Source organism: Bos mutus, chromosome 17 (genome assembly GCF_027580195.1).
Source record: "Bos mutus isolate GX-2022 chromosome 17, NWIPB_WYAK_1.1, whole genome shotgun sequence".
NCBI classification, from domain to species: domain Eukaryota; kingdom Metazoa; phylum Chordata; class Mammalia; order Artiodactyla; family Bovidae; genus Bos; species Bos mutus.
Window position 1 is genome coordinate 43,452,355 of NC_091633.1, and position 16,271 is coordinate 43,468,625.

General features: G+C 38.7%; 1 non-coding gene across 1 annotated transcript in view; it reads left to right on the plus strand.

The window, feature by feature from the left end:
* The window catches only part of LOC102268502 (vesicle transport protein SFT2A), a 78,037-nt gene extending 62,806 nt beyond the window's left edge, over window positions 1–15,231 (plus strand). The window contains exon 2 of the transcript XR_001351918.2: window positions 14,691–15,231. This is a non-coding gene — a transcript (vesicle transport protein SFT2A). The remainder of the gene's footprint in view (window positions 1–14,690) is intronic.
* The last annotated feature ends 1,040 nt before the right edge of the window (window positions 15,232–16,271 follow it).

The following is a 16,271-nucleotide window of genomic DNA, read 5'->3' on the forward strand; positions in this document are numbered from 1 at the left end:
CCCTCCAGAGCAGCCTCAGGACCAAACCCCAGTGGATGACCCACATGCAGAGGTGGAAATAAAACCACAACTGAAACCCAGGGGCAGTGTGGCTAAGGAAGAAGACCCAAAACCTTCCCACCAGCTGTACAAGCTACAGATTAAATCCGCACGATCAACTAGGCAGACTCTGTGTCTATGGAATATATAAAAGGTAAGCTCCCACAAAAGAAAACACACTAGTTCTGATAGCTGTGGGCCTTGGAGGCAAGAACACAGGAGTAGGACCAGATTAGAATCTGAGCTGCCCCCACAGCAGGTACAGAGATCAGCACACTGTTGGAGGGCATCCTAGGGAGGTAAGGTGGACTGATTCCCAGAGAGGGAAAGGACCCTAACAGCAGTGACTCAAGAAAAACATTTATTATTCTTATGTTTGGACTTGTTCTGTAGATTTATTTGGATTTTTAAAAAATTTCCCCCCCACCTTTTTTCCCTTTCTGTTGTAGTTGTTGATTTTATTGGCACTATGAAATCTATTTAAGCCTTTGAGATTTGTTTTTTTGCTTTTTTTTTTCTCAATCACGTTTTTTATTGTTGTTATAGATCTCTGCCTCTACGTTGGGCTTTTGCATTTCTGGAGAGTTTTCCTTTTTTTCCTTCTTCCATTTTTTTTCTTATCTTTTTATAATTTTAATTTTTTAACCTATTATATTTTTTATACATTTATTCTTTTGTTTGCCTTTCCTACTGTTCTTTTCCCCTTGTGGTTAATCTTTAACATATATAAATCTTCTTCATCTACCTCTAAATGGCAACCCACTCCAGTGTTCTTGCCTGGAGAATCCCAGGGATGGAGGAGCCTAGTGGGCTGCCATCTATGCGGTCGCATAGAGTTGGACACGACTGAAGCAACTTAGCAGCAGCAGCATCTACCTCTATTTAACTTTCCATATCTGTTCTTTCTTTCTTTCCTTTCCTCTCAATATACTTGTTAGTTTTGTTTTCATTGCTTCATTCCCCACTTGGCATCCTGCTTTAATTTTGTTTTCCACTTTGTGCTTTAGTTAGTTTTGTTCTTAACTGGTAAATATAATTTTTTATTTCTTTTGTTTGCCTGGTCAATCTATTGTACTTTATTTTTCTTGGACTGTTTTGATTTTGCTCATGGGCGTGCTGCAATTCATGGGGTCACAAAGAGTTGGACATCTGAGCGACTGATCTGATCTGATATATGTATATGTGTATATTCCATTATTATAATTATTATTTGCCTGATTTTGTAACTGCCATGTGCTTGGAGTCCATCTTTGGTTTCTTGTTTTTGGATATTTGTTTTAATCTCACTTAATGCCATGACAAACCACTTGTAGAATCTTCATTCCTGACCAGAGATCAAGCCCTTAGCCTTTGGAGTGGGAGCACTGACTCCAAGACCCTAGACTACCAGAGAACTAACCCTAGGGAGTATCAAATAGAACTCACACAAAGGAAACCACTTGAATACAAAACTCAGCATCACCCAACCACCAGCAGCACCCTGTGCAGGCTGCTTCATCTATAACAAACAAAACAAAAATACAAACCTAGTCATCAGCAGGCAGGAGTACCACCTCACTCAGCCTTGCCCATCAGAGGAGAAACAAACAAAAACTCAGCACAAATCTCACCCTATACAAAGCTTACACAAACCACTGGACCTACCTTAAGAGGGAAGAAACCAAAAAGAAGAAAGAGTTCAAACTTGAAGCCTGGGAAAAGGAGACCTCAAACACAATAAGTTAAAAAGATAATGAAAAGGCAGAGAAATACTACACAAATGAAGGAACAAACTAGAAACACAGAAGTCCAAATAAAAGAAGAGGAAATAGGCAAACTGAAAAAGAATTTAGAATAATGATGGTAAAGATGATCAAAAACCTTGAAAACAAAATTGAGAAAATGCAAGAATCAATTAACAAAGACTTAGAAGAATTAAAGAATAAACATATAGAGACAGACAACACAGTTAACTGAAGTTAAAAATACTCTAGAAGGAATCAATAGCAGAATATCTGAAGTAGAAGAATGAATCAGTGAACTGGAAGATAAAATGGTGAAAATAACTTCTGAAGAGCAGAATAAAGTAAAAAGAATGAAAAGAACTGAGGATAGTCTCAGAGACCTCTGGGACAATATGAAACATACCAACATTTGAATTATAGGGGTCCAGAAGAAGAAGAGAAAAAGAAAGGGTATGAGAAGATTTTTGAAGAGATTATAGTTGAAAATTTCCCCAAATTGGAAAAGGAAATAGTATCAAGTCCAAGAGGCACAAAGAGTCCCATAGAGGATAAACCCAAGGAGAAACACACTAAGACACATACTAATCAAACTAACAAAGATTAAACACAAAGAAAGAATATTAAAAGCAGCAAGGGAGAAGCAAAAAGTAGCATAAAAGGGAAACCCCATATGTTTAACAGCTGATCTTTCAGCAGAAACTCTGACGACCAGAAAGGAATGGCAGGATATATTTAAAGTGAAAAATCTACAACCAAGATTACTGTACCTGGCAAGGATCTCACTCAAAATTGATGGAGAAATAAAAAGCTTCTCACACAAGCAAAAGTTAAGAGAATTCAGTACCACCAAACCAGCTTTACAACAAGTGTTGAAAGGACTTATATAGTCAAGAAATACAAGAGAAGAAAAAAGATATACAAAATCAACTCCAATGAAGAAAATGGCAATAGGAACATATATATCAATAATTACTTTAAATGTAAATGGATTAAATGCTCCAACCATAATACACAGACTGGCTGAATGGATACAAAAACAAGACCCATATATATGTTGTCTACAAGAAATCCACCTCAGACCTAAAGACACATATAGACTGAAAAGTGAGAGGATGGAAAAATATATTCCATGCAAATGGGAAGCAAAAGAAAGCTGGAGTAGCAATCCTCATATCAAACAAAATAGACCTTAAACTAAGGAAGATTACAAGAGATAAGGAAGGACACTAATGATCAAGGGATCGATCCAAGAGGAAGCCATATAAAGCATCTGCCTGCAATGTGGGAGACCCGGGTTCGATCCCTGAGTCGGGAGGATCCTCTGGAGAAGGTCATGGCAACCCACTCCAGTATTCTTGCCTGGAAAATCCCATGGATGGAGCCTGGTAGGCTACAGTCCATGGGGTCACAAAGAGTCGGACACAAATGAGCGACTTGACTTCACTTCATGTACCCAGCATAGGAGCAGCTCAGTACATGACAAACACTAACAGACATAAAAGGAGAAACTGACAGTAACACAATAATAGTAGGAGACTTTAACACCCCACTCACACTAATGGACAGATCATCAAAACAGAAAATAAGGAAACAAATATTAAATGATGCATTAGATGAGATGGATCTCATTGATATCTTCAGGACATTCCATCCAAATGCAGAAGAATACACCTTCTTCTCAAGTGCACGTGGAACATTCTCCAGGATAGACCACATCTTGGATCACAAATCAAACCTCAGTAAATTTAAGAAAATTGAAATTGTATCAAGCATCTTCTCCGACCACAATGCTATAAGACTAGATATCAATTACAAGAAAAAACTGTAAGAAACACAAACACATGGAGATTAAACAACACGTTTCTAAATAACCAACAGGTTACTGAAGAAATCAAAAGGGAAATAAAAAAATTCTAGAAACAAATGACAATGAAAACATGACAACTCAAAATCTATGGGATGTAGCAAAAGCAGTCCTAAGAGGGAAGTTTAGAGCAATACAATCCTACCTCAAGAAACAAGAAAAACATCAAACAGACAACCTAACTTTACACCTAAAACAACTGGAAAAAGAAGAACAAAAAACCCCAAAATTAATAGAAGGAAAGAAATCATAAAGATCTGAGCAGAAATAAATGAAAAAGAAATGAAAGAAACAATAGTAAAGATGAATAAACCTAAAAGCTGGTTCTTTGAGAAGATAAACAAAATTGACAAACCTTTAGCCAGACTTATCAAGAAAAAAAGAGAAAAGAATCAAATCAACAAAATTCGAAATGAAAAAGGAGAGGTTACAAGAGACAATGAAGAAATACAAAGGAATCTAAGAGACTATTATGAACAACTATATGGCATAAAATGGACAACCTGGAAAAAATGGACAGATTTGTAGAAAAGTTCAATCTTCCAAGACTGAACCAAGAGGAAATAGAAATTATGAACAACCCCATTACAAGCATTGAAATTGAAGCTGTGATCAAAAATCTCCCAAAAAAACAAAAGCCCGGGAGCCAATGGCTTCATAGGAGAATTCTATCAAACATTTAGAGAAGCATTAATGCCTATCCTTCTAAAACTCTTTCAAAAAATTGCAGAGGAAGAAACACTTCCAAACTCATTCTACGAGGCCACCATCACCCTGATACCAAAACCAGACAAAGACAACACAAAAAAAGAAAACTACAGGCCAATATCACTGATGAACATAGACGCAAAAATCCTTAACAAAATTTTAGCAAACAGAATTCAGCAACATATCAAAAAGCTCATACACCATGATCAAGTTGGGTTTATTCCAGGAATGCAAGGCTTCTTCAATATATGCAGATATCAATATGATATACCATATTAACAAATTAAAAGATAAAAACCATATGATCATCTCGATAGATGCAGATAAAGCCTTTGACAAAATTCAGCACTCATTTATGATTAAAACTCTTCCAAAAATGGGCATAGAAGGATCCTACCTCAACATGGTAAAGGCCATATATGATAAGCCTACTACAAATATTATTCTCAATGGTGACAAACTGAAAGCATTCCCCCTAAGATCAGGAACAAGACAAGAGTGTCCACCTTCACCACTATTATTCAACATAGTTCTAGAAGTCCTAGCTCCAGAAATCAGAGAAGAAAAGGAAATTAAAGGAATCCAGATTGGAAAAGAAGAAGTAAAACTCTCACTGTTTGCAAATGACATGATACTGTACATAGGAAACCCTAAAGATACTATCAGAAAGTTACTAGAGCTGATCAGTGAATTTAACAAAGTCTCAGAATACAAAATCAATACACAGAAATCACTTGTATTTCTATGTACTAACAATGACAAATCAGAAAGAGAAATTAAGGAATCAATCCCATATACCATTGCAACAAAAAGAATAAAATATCTAGGAATAAACTTACCTGAGGAGACAAAAGAACTGTACACAGAAAATTATAAGACACTGATGAAAGAAATCGAAGATGACGTAAACAGATGGAGAGATATTCCATGTTTCTGGGTAGGAAGAATCAATATTGTGAAAATGACTATACTACCAAATGCAATCTACAGATTTAATGCGATCCCTATCAAATTACCAATGGCATTTTTCACAGAACTAGCACAAAGTGAAAGTGAAAGTTGCTAAGTCGTGTCCAACTCTTTGTGACCCCATGGACTTTACAGTCATGGAATTCTCTAGGCCAGAATACTGGAGTGGGTTGCCATGCCCTTCTCCAGGGGATCTTCCCAACCCAGGGATTGAACCCAGGTTTCCTGCATTGCAGGCAGATTCTACACCAGCTGAGACACAGGGAAAGTCCTGAGGTAGCACAAAAAATTTCACAATTCATATGGAAACACAGAAGACCCAGAAAGCCAAAGCAGTCTTGAGAAAGAAGAATGGAGCTGAAGGAATCAACCTTCTGACTTCAGATTACACTACAAATCTACAATCATCAAGACAGCATGGTACTGGCACAAAAACAGAAATATAGACCAATGGAGCAAGATAGAAAGCCAAGAAATAAACTCATGCATCTGCGGGTACCTTAGTTTTGACAAAAGAGGCAAGAATATACAATGGGGCAAAGACAGCTTCTTCAATAAATGGTGCTGGGAAAACTGGACAGCTGCATGTAAAAGAATGAAATTAGAGGTGTTCCTTACACTATACACAAAGATAAATTCAAAATGGATTAAAGACCTAAATGTAAGACCAGAAATTATAAACCTCTTAGAGGAAAACATAGGCAGAACACTTGATGACATAAATCAAAGCAAGATCCTCTATGACCCATCTCCTAGAGTAATGGAAATAAAAGCAAAAGTAAACAAGTGGGACCTGATTAAACTTAAAAGCTTTTGCAGAGCAAAGGAAACTATAAAAAAGGTGAAAAGACAACCCTCAGAATGGGGGGAAAATAATAGCAAATGAAACAACTGACAAAGGATTAATTTCCAAAATATACAAGCAGCTCATACAACTCCATGCCAGAAAAACAAACAACCCAATCAAAAAGTGGGAAAAAGACCTAAACAGACATTCCTCCAGAGAGGACGTACAGATGGCTAACAAACACATGAAAAGATGCTCAATATCGCTCATTATTCAGTTCAGTCGCTCAGTTGTGTCCGACTCTTTGTGACCCCATGAATCGCAGCACGCCAGGCCACTCTGTCCATCACTAACTCCTGGAGTTCACCCAGACTCACGTCCATCGAGTCAGTGATGCCATCCAGCCATCTCATCCTCTGTCATCCCCTTCTCCTCCTGCCCCCAATCCCTCCCAGCATCAGAGTCTTTTCCAATAAGTCAACTCTTCGCATGACGTGGCCAAAGTACTGGAGTTTCAGCTTTAGCATCATTCCTTCCAAAGAAATCCCAGGGCTGATCTCCTTCAGAATGGACTGGTTGGATCTCCTTGCAGTCCAAGGGACTCTGAAGAGTCTTCTCCAACACCACAGTTCAAAAGCATCAGTTCTTCGGTGCTCAGTCTTCTTCACAGTGCAACTCTCACATCCATACATGACCACAGGAAAAACCATAGCCTTGACTAGACGAACCTTTGTTGGCAAAGTAATGTCTCTGCTTTTGAATATGCTATCTAGGTTGGTCATAACTTTCCTTCCAAGAAGTAAGCGTCTTTTAGAGAAATGCAAATCAAAACCACAGTGAGATATCACTTCACACCAGTTAGAATGGCCATCATCAAAAAGTCTACAAACAATAAATGCTGGAGAGGGTGTGGAGAAAAGGGAACTCTCTTGCACTGTTGGTGGGAATGTAAATTGATACAGCCACTATGGAAGATGGTATGGAGATTCCTTTAAAAACTAGGAATAAAAGCACCATATGACACAGCAATCCCACTCCTAGGCCTATACCCTGAGGAAACCAAAATTGAAAAAAACACACATATCCCATTGTTCATTGTAGCACTATTTACAATAGCTAGAACATGGAAGCAACCTAGATGTCCATTGAGAGATGGTACATATACACAATGGAATATTACTCAGCCATAAAAAGGAACACATTTGAGTCAGTTCTGATGAGGAGGATGAACCTAGAACCTATTATACAGAGTGAAGTGAGTCAGAAAGAGAAAGAAAATTTCATATTCTAATACACATATACGGAATCTAGAAGAATGGTACTGGAAAAACTTATTTACAGGGCAGCAATGGAGAAACGGACATAGAGAACAGACTTATGGACATGGGGAGAGGGGAGGAGAGGGAGAGATGTAAGGAAAGAGTAACATGGAAACTTACATTACCATATGTAAAATAGATAGCCAATGGGAATTTGCTGTATGGCTAAGGAAACTCAAACAGGGGCTCTGTATCAATCTAGAGGGTTGGGATGGGGAGTGAGATGGTAGGAAAGTTCAAAAGGGAGAGGATGTATGTATACCTATGGCTGATTCTTGTTGAGGTTTGGCAGAAAACAACAAAATTCTGTAAAGCAATTATCCTTCAATAAAAAAAGAAAAAGGAAAAAAAAGAAGCTGTGGAATGAATTTTAGGTGAGAGACTGAGGGAATATTCAGTCAGTTGTCTAAATATTTTCAAGGCTCATCTGAGTGGATACAATATCCAATCTGTTTAAAATTAGCCTTTTTTTTTTTTTCTTCCTCATGTAGTTGCTTCTGGGGATCCCTGAGTCTCTTGAGAGCCCTCATGGGGCCAGAGGCTTAAAATTCTACTGACTATAGGGAGTTGAGGGAAAGAGAAGTTCTAGCAGGGCTAGGTAGAGGAGTGAAGGAGGCATTGTTTGAAGGTGGATTTATCAAAAGATTCAAGGAATGAAGGGAAAGGGAAAGTGGTGAAAGGAAGAGAAGTGATGGAAAGGGAGAAGTCTTAGGTGAGTCAGTTCAGAGAGATCCTTAGTTTCAAATTATCCTTCATAATATCATGCCAGCAAGACAGGAAGTGGACAGTTAGTCCATTAATGGTGGAGCATGTAGTTAGCAAGTAGTTTCAGTCAACTGAGAAGTTCTGTGGGGGAAAGCAGGAAACAAACAGAGAGAACAAAGAAGCTTCAGAAGGAGCTAGGAAACAAATTTCCAGCCCAGGAGTCAGAGAATAAATCACCATTTGAAACGAAGAGCCAGGAAGAACTTCCAGCCCAAGGGTCTGATGATGAATCTGATCACATCTAAGTTGTAGCACCATAAGTGTTAAAGAAAAAGTTGTTCCTACACCTGTTAAAACAGTAAGAAAGACTTATTCAGGACTATTTTGATAGGTGATCAAGACTATGGCAGTAGGGGAGAGAGACTGGGCTCAACTCTAAAAGCAGTAAGAATGAATAGAGATTTATAGCCAAGGAGTGGGCGAGGGGTCGAGGGGATGAGTCCCCGGGCAGAAAATTAATGAGGAGGCATCAAGAGTAGGGGGATTATTGTTAAATTGACTTAACAGATTTCTTGCTAAAGGCAGGCTATGGTGATCCGTTACCACGGGTGGAAGATTTCTCTCTACACTGACTTAACAGGATTCTTGATACATTTAAGCTGTACAGCAAAGTTGGGGGCCATAGTTGACAAGGAGTCCAGAAGAGATTCCAAGGAGTCTAAAATGTAGTCAAGGAGCAAGTCTGTGCTGTTTTGTTACAGCAGCCCAAATGGATTAATCCAGGTGGGTCTAACCGACCTTGTTACTAAAACACTTGACTTAAGGACAAATTCCAGTTCCCTGCCCCCACGCAGAATCCAGAAGCAGTCCCCCAGATTGCAGATTTCCAGCTTTGAACTGGAAGAGTAAGCCTCCCCCAGTCCCCTGAGAGTGAAAGCTCCTGCTGCTGTAATTATACTAAGATTCTTTGACTTCTGTTTCACCAGGCTTTATGTGTTTACCTTGTATCACACTTTTCTGCCTTCTAAACTTGTCCTTCAACAGTTTTCTTCACTTTTGCGCTTGTAGAGCAGGACAAACTTGACAGGAGAGGTGAAATGGGAAACTTACTATTGAAAATAAAATCATTTCTTGATCTCTCCATTCTGTCTACATTTTAAGTATTTATAAAAACACATTATATCTTAGTCTCTGATTAAGTAAAACTGAGTAACAAATGGATTGGAAATCTTAATGTTTTCATTCTGAAAAATTACTGCTTTATGAAAACTTCATCTGTAGCAGACAGACAGTGGAGAGAGTGATTATTCATATTGCAGACTAATCTTCCCGTTTTCAGAATATTTTACAGAGAGCTACTCCTTGCCCCCAATTCATATCCCGACATTTCCTTTCTTTCTTCACTGCCAAATACTTTCCCATTTTTGCAGGTTTTATAAGCTGTTAATACAAACATTTGAGATTTACAGTTTTTATGCCCAAGAATGACATTATGTCTGACATTTCGTTTAGTTTTTAAGACTTCAAAGCCTTAATCTCAGAATAGCAAGCAGCTTCTTCTAGGAGGCTAACACCAACAGTTGGTAGTGGCTCTCTGAGTGACACTTTTGCATTTAGCAGAACAGAAAATCATAATGGGTTAGTGCTGTCTACCCCGAGAGTGGAATGGGGAGTGATGGCAGCGGGGTGCCACATATTTTTCTAGCCTTATTTAACCCAAAGGGAGGGTAAGGTGATTTTTTTCAAACACCATGGTGGAAACAGTCTGTGATAGGAAAAATAACAGAAGACAGTTTGGATTGAGAAGGCTTTTCAGTGCCTCTGAAATCTCGCTACCCCTACTCCTCAGCTTCTCACTATGTACCCTGGTGGTTTTGCCTTCTGGTTGGGTACCTTTTGATGATGCTCCTCTTAGTATGTACAATCCATGATGGAATGGTTAATAGAACATCTTACATACGATGGAATACAAATCTGTCCAATGTGACACTTCTTAAATTGATCTTTTTAAGAACTGTGTTTACTTATTTTTGGCTGTGCTGGGTCTTTGTCGCTGCACGTGGGCTTTCTCTAGTTGTGGTGAGCGGGGGCTGCTCTCTGGTGTCCGTGTGTGGTTTTTACAGTGGGGCACAGGCGCTAGGGCTTGAAAGCGTCAGTACTTGTGGTGCCTGGGCTTAGTTGCCCTGTGGCGTGTGGAATCTTCCCGGACCAGCTAGCAAACCCATGTCCCCTGCATTGGCAGGCAGATTCTTAACCACTGGACCACCAGGGCAGTCTGAAATATGATGTTTTTATTGAGCCATTTTGATACAGTTAACCCAAATATATCTTCAGGGTTATGCATTTCTCTCAAATTTTGTAGGGAAGGAGAAAGAATAAGCAGAAATCAAGACCAGAAGGTGGACTCAACACACGTGTTTGAACATCCTAAACTACTATAATCCTGCTCAGGCTAGTGGTGGGTGATATGGTTGAAGTGGAAGGAAACAGGGCAAGTCAGAAGACCACATTAACTGCAACTTTCATGAAAAAACTGAGAGAGGATGGGTTTAACAGTTTGGGCAAAATGAAGCTTGTACTTCGTTTTGCTATACTATCTCTGATTACTGATACTAAGCTTCAGGATATATAAGATGAAGTCCACACCTGATGGCTCAAATGGTAAAGAATCTGCCTGCAGTGCAGGAGACCTGGGTTCAATCCCTAGGTTGGGAAGATCCCTGGAGAAGGAAATGACAACTCACTCCAGTATTCTTGCCTGGAGAATTCCATGGACAGAGGAGCCTGGTGGGCTACAGTCCATGGGGTCACAAAGAGTCAAACAAGAATGAGAAACTCTTTCACTTTCTGTACCATATCAGTCTTCTCTTTGCTTATCCTCTAGTTATTAATTTAACTTTTGAAAATGATATGACATAAGTTTTCCTAAAATCTAGCATGAATTCTTTTGATTTGGAGGCCACACGAGTGCTTACAGTCTTTAGGTAACAGAGCTACAAAACACAGAGCCTGCGTTCTTCAGCAGGTTTCTGCCAAGTGTAAAGATTGAAGAGGGGTGGAGGAAGAAGAGCTCTAGTTTGGCTTAAGGAGACCCCAGGAATAAAAACCTCGGTTAGATTCTTTGCAAGCTGCTTTTGAATTAAAGTTCAGATTTGAGAATTTAACTGGGTTAGAGTAACTCTAGAGGACCTCAGGGTTTCTGGGATATCTCAGAACCCCAGAAAGCTACTCATCTTCAGAAGACTCAAATCAGGATAAGCTTGGAAGTTGACCAACCAAATATGGAGAATCCTGCCTGTAGAAATCAACCCTAAAATAGCTTTTCACTCTCAAGGCAACTTCAGTCTCCTCAAGGACTAATGTAGGAGCAAGTCGAGCAGTTATTAAATATCCAGTTTACTGTTTGAGCAACAGATCAGAGTGCATGTTAGTTTCATGAGCATAGGAAATCCTTTCAGTCATAGTGTGGATTTGTGATGTCTGTTCATTTTATGTTCTTTGAGTAGGAAAGACTGCAGAAGGAAACTCCTCAACGCAAATTACAATGGCTTCCAAGACAGCAGTGATGCTTAAGAAATGTCATGTTGCTTGACACATGGGCTTTTTGAACTGTGCATCAGAGTATTTGTGTAAAATACTACTGTGAGAGTCCTTTCTGCAAAGCTGTCTATAAACATTTTCACTTCCTTGTAAATAATTACCATAAGATAAAAGGACCAACTAGAAAGTATGAGTTCTATGTCCTGAGTTCTTGTGCCCCATCTAAATTTGCTTTATAAAATCTCTCTGGAAAAATCAGGAATGTGAATTTAATGGCCTGGGTGGGTTTTTGCATTGTAAGTCTACAAAGCAGTATGTTGAGAAAGCTTAGTGCTTGGAATCACCCAATGTACTTTATACATTTATTTAGAGAAGAATAGTTTAGTTTTAATTATTTATGATAATAGCTCTCAATACACTAGTAAATGTCCTTGGGTGCATATTTTGTAAAAGTAATGAAGTCTTTGTAACGTGAGCTTTCTCTGCAGCTATAAGCTGCCTTCTTTTTGCTAGCAGACCAGGGCAGAAGAGTGTGTCTGTGTTTTTGCATAAGACTGTATATAAATTACCAGGCTGGAGGTTTAGCAAGATGCTACTGAACCTGATCAAGGATTTCTAAGAACTATTCCTGGGTATCCTCACTACCCCACCCAACAACCACCCTCCCTCTCAATCATAACATTAGCAACTTGATCAAAGAAAACATCACCATGAGGGGATGAGCTGCCTACCAGAACATTGTTGTTATGGTGTTTCAGTGTTTTTCTTGTTCTTCCTTTCTTGCTATAATCTTACGGTACTACAGTAAAACATAGAAAGGAGCAATGTAAGTCTACTATATTTCCTTCTGGCCTGAGTTATATATACCTGGTCTATGGATAAGTCTTATTATGTCAAAGAGCCTTCTTTCTTCTTTGGTTTCTTTCTTCTGCTTCTCTCTACCCAGCGCCTCTGCCTAGGATTAGCTTTTTTTACCCCCCTTCACTTGTGGGGAATTTATACACACCAAAACCATGGGAGTGTCCACAGAGCAGTCAGCAAGTATGTGTCATTCATTTAGCTAACAGTTCAAAGGGCTAAGAGCACCAAAGTTACAGGTTCTGTTTTATACCTTTTTAGTAGCCCCCCAAGTGCCTAGTTAGGGTTCCAACATACCTTGATGATGAGAATGATCTATACTTAGAGTCAGTGGGGCAAACCCCTAGCACATTTTGATTTAACTTTTACAGCTTTGCTATTTGCAGGTGACCTGAAAAGTGCTGGTGTATTGTTATCTGTAATCAGGAATCCCATTTCCTAGGGATTTTGTGAGAGTTAGATGAGATGATGCCTTTAAAGTACTTTGCAGAAAAGAAATCGGTCAAGCTTGAAAGCTGGTGGGTGAGATTCACTTAGCTAGTAAACAATCTAGTTATGTCTTCATTACAGAATGTTGGAGATCTGGATACTCAAGAAGTCTCTAGACATAGCCATTAAAGTTTTACTAGAAAAACAAAACAAAACAAAAAAAATTACTGTAAGAATATTATTCTGTTTAGCCCTACCATCAGTCCATAGGCTCCCAGACAGAGACTGATTATTAAGAAAGCTGTATGCCAATGCCTCATACTCAAATGAAATTGCACACAAATCATTGTCATTTGGACAGGAATATAGTTCTAGTAATATCAAAAGTATCCTGCAAATTAAATATGGCTTTTTTGTGACTGAAAGAGACTGACCAGTTCTGCTTAAAGTTCTGTCTTCAGGAAAAGAGCCTCCTGGACATCTGATTTGAAATAAATGAGTCACTAGTGAATTAGAAGCAATAGCAGAAACCAGATAACCTGGCCATGGGCAAGGGGCTGCCTCTTGAGAGGCAAATGTAGTACATGATCCATGAGGCAGTAATGTCAAACAAGACATGAGGGAAACATGGAGTGATCAGGCAACCTGGATGGGCACAAATGGGGAGTGATTTCTAAAACTAATGGCAATGGCCACCTGCCCATCAAGGATGGCATGCTAGCTCATGGGTGCAGCAAAAAGGATAATGACAGATGCTTTAATGAACACCTTTATTCACAAAGCTTTCTCTTTAAATGAAAGGGGTCTGCTGCAGTTATGTTATGCCGTGTTACAAATGACTCCAAAATTATTGGTTTAAACCACACCATTTTATTTGCTTACAGTTATGTTTGAATCCATTAATTCACAATGAGATTCTTCCCCTCCCCACCCACAAATACAGACTCTCAATTTTATTGATCACCTTTAAAGGAAGCTAGAAACAGCTAGCTAATTTAAAATGTGATTAATAGACAGAATTAAGAACTTATCCTATCTTTCCCATATTATCTGCATTTCAGTGTAACTCAGTATTTGATGGGGGAAATGTTTTTTCTACAAAAAAAATCCCAGCTAACAAAGAAGGAAAAAGAAAAATATATCATCATATGTATCCTCTAATTAACTGATTCTAGAGTAGTGACCCGGAGAAGGCAATGGCACCCCACTCCAGTACTCTTGCCTGGAAAATCCCATGGATGGAGGAGCCTGGTAGGCTACAGTCCATGGGGTTGCTAAGAGTTGAACAGGACTGAGCAACTTCACTTTCACTTTTCACTTTCATGCACTGGAGAAGGAAATGGCAACCCACTCCAGTGTTCTTGCCTGGAGAATCCCAGGGATGGGGGGAGCCTGGTGGGCTGCCGTCTATGGGGTCGCACAGAGTTGGACACAACTGAGGCGACTTAGCAGCAGCAGATTAGTGACCATCAGTATCTGGTAATGTCATAATTGAACATTATATGTCTCTTGATACACGTGTGCAGCTCCATCCATGAAGCTATATTGCCAACAAACACCACACATAAATAAACAAAGGCCTGAATCTGCTCCAGACTTTAGATCTAACTATAATTTCACAGGAAACATAAGAGACAGTGGAATATATTTTCTTAAAAAACATTAAAGGATGCAGTCAGCAAAACATAGACTGTGGGAAACTTAGTAGGTAAAAAAAAAGTTTCTTCACTTAAAAAACAAATTACAAGATTTCTCAGCGGGCGAGAAGGGCCGGCAGGGCAGCTGCCGCTGCTGTGGCCCAAGAGCAGGGCCGTGGAGAAGCTGCTGTGGGTCCTGAGTGTCCAGGACAACAAGGAGCAGGGCCTGACCACGCAGCTCCTTGATGCCTTATCCCTTAGTTTCAACACCAGGCTGAAGTGGTTTGCGATGTGCGTTGTCAGCGGCATCTTCTCCATCCTTGGAACTCGATTGCTGTGGCTCCCTGGAGGCATAAAGCTTTTTGAAGTGTTTTATACCTTTGGATATACTGCTGCCTTAGCCAGTACATGCTTTTTAATGGGACCCATGAAACAACTGAAGAAAATGTTTGAAACAACGAGATTGCTTCCAACAATTATTATACTTTTGTGTTTGGTGCTCACACTGTGCACTGCTTTTTGGCGGCATAAGAAGGGGCTGACTATATTATTCTGCATATTGCAGTTCCTGTTGATGACCTGGTATAGTCTGCCATACATCCCATATGCAAGGGTTGTAGTAATTAAGTGCTGTTCTTCTCTCCTGAGCTGAAAGCTCTTTGGTAAGAAGGAAACTTTTTGAAAAGACCATTTGAAAGTTGATGTTCTTTTTTTTTTTTTTTTGATGTTCTCTTTTTGGTGAAGTGTACTTTTCCTGATACAGTATTCACTCCAGAACAACTGCACTGACCATCTAAGACCATTTTGTATATTGATAAAAACTACATGCTGATTAAACTGTTAAATGCTTGTGACAGTAAATTCATTATGTGTCATTAATCTATTCATCCAGAGACAAGGAGATTTCAATCATTGCCAATTGTAAATGATTTTTAGCCAGTTTTAAAATCTTTTCTAAACAGCATTTGGGATGTGAATATTTAAGGATAAGCCTATGCTGCAAGATACATTCAGCCTTTTTTGTGGTTTTTAAGTGTCTACATTTTTAAAATAACTTTTTAAAATAAAAACTTTAAATGTGAAAGTTTTTACTTTAAGCTAAAGATTGCTTTATTATATGTAATAAAAAATAATATATAAATCTTCATAATTTTGAAATAAACTCACACTTGGGAAAAACAAAGAACAAATTACAAGATAAAAACAGAGAGAAAGAAGGGCAACAGAGAGAAAGGAGAGAGACTTAAACACTTACTGAAGAATTGCAGTGTATGGACCTTATTTAGATACTGACCCAAACAACCGCAAACTGCCAAAAAAAAAAAAAGGAAAAAAGGAAGACAAATGAAGGCCATGGAGGAACTGTGAACACTGGATATTTGAGAATATAAAAGGATTATTTTTAATGTTTTTAGGTGTGGTACTACCATTGTGATTATGTATATATTTTTAGAAGAGTCCCTATCTTTTAGAGATACATAGTAACATGTGTGTAGGTAAATTGATGTATTCTCTAGGATTTCTTAAAAATAATCCAAGGTGGAGCAAAATTGGCAGTTTATTTATACCTGATGAAGCTAGGCAATAGGTACATTGGGAAATTGATACCATTCACTCTATTTATATGTGTTTGAAAAATCCCATAGTATTTTTTTTTTTAATTAATGGAAATCACTAAAAGAAATGAAACAT